Raw genomic sequence first — 1,636 nt, 5'->3', positions numbered from 1 at the left:
CTTAAAACGGTCTTTGGTCCCTGTGGCTTTGAAACGGGGTCTTTTGAACACTTCAGTTTTACCTTCTATACTGTCTCAGTCTTCTTGTGTCTTCTTCTTTCTGAAAACAGCAACGAAAGGCCCACTGGTCTCTTTGTTTCCATCAATAATTTCTCCCCAGAGCCCGGTACTTCCAGGCTGTGAGCTGACCAAAGCCAAACCCTGACTCTCCAGCTTGGCTCTGCTGGAGGATCCTGGGACTTGCTTGGAAAGCTGCTCCTGGGATGTTTGGGGGTAGAAAGGGCAATGGTTATAATGAGGTCCCTCTGGTCCTTTGAAAAATAACCTTCCTTGGATGAGATTCAAGACAGATTTATATTAGATGGAGTCTGGCAAAACAGGTGTACCTTATTTTATCTAATGTGAATGTTCATGAAACAGTGAGTGAAACCACTTTGGTAACCCAAATCCTTATGAAACACTAAAGAAAACAACGAGGAAGGACTTATTACAGCGAATCCTTTTGGAAAATGAATAATCAGTATTACATTTATCATATGTCATCAGTTGCCACATGAGTCGATTCTGACATGTGGCGGCCCCGTGTGTTTCAGAGCAGAACTGTACACCACAAGGTCTTCATGATTATGAGTATTCGGAATCAAATTGCCAGGTCTTTCTTCCAAGGCACCTCTTAATGGCTTTGAACTACCAACCTTTTGCTTAGTAGCCACATGTGCCATCCAGGGGCTCCAGTATCTTATACACAGACAATTATTTGCTTATTTGGGGCTTGTTCCAAGAAAGCATGTATCTCTAAGATTTCCAGGAGTGGGGAACATCTGGCCCTGCCAAGGCAACCACAGTTGCAGCCATCTCATTCTTGTTAAAGTGCCTTTGAGTCGGTTCCAACTCATTACAATCCTGTATGGGGTTTCCAGTGAGCAACTGGTGAGCTTGAACCACTGACCTTGCAGTTCAAACTGACGTTGCATTCCAACACATTAGCCCACAGTGCCACACCAGGACTCCAGGCTTCACATTAGGGATGAGTTAATTAAATGTTTGAGCAAACATAGCAGATAATTTTTTTCCCCAAGTTTTTATTGTGAGGTTTACATGGGAGAACATCCCCTTTACACTCATCCTATCATATTTCATTTCATTGCAATGATTACAATCCCCTCTGTGCATCATCAAATAACCAAATGGTACACCCCACAGGCCTGCCCACCTGGCCATCAGCCCACAGCCCCTCTCCCTCCCTGAGTTCAGTGTCCCCAGCTGCTCCATCTGTCCACCTCATCATCTCTGTCTCCATCCCTGGCATCACTGCCTCTCTGGGTAGGGTCCCGCTCTCCGCTCTGCTCACTTGACGGTCCCAGGGACCTCCGCTCTTGGGCTGCAAAATCAATCACTCTCCTCTTTTTGTCAAAAAAAATTCACCTCTATAGTTCCTACCCTCACAGTCAGTCCTGATGGCAAATATTCTCTATTGTACCACAAGAGTCTTATCTGCATTTCCTTTCACCAGCCTGGTTCCAACAGATTGGAAATCATTCAGTGGTGATTCTAGTTTCCCCTGCCCGTCTGGAACTAGGCTCCCTGTTGAAATCTTGTAAGCCAGTCACTTCTTGCCTTTATAGGCTGCCCCCCC

The sequence above is a fragment of the Chrysochloris asiatica genome, unplaced genomic scaffold (genome assembly GCF_000296735.1).
Source record: "Chrysochloris asiatica unplaced genomic scaffold, ChrAsi1.0 scaffold00192, whole genome shotgun sequence".
In the NCBI taxonomy this organism is placed as follows: domain Eukaryota; kingdom Metazoa; phylum Chordata; class Mammalia; order Afrosoricida; family Chrysochloridae; genus Chrysochloris; species Chrysochloris asiatica.
The sequence above is the reverse complement of the archived record's forward strand: the minus strand, read 5'-3'. Positions refer to the sequence as shown.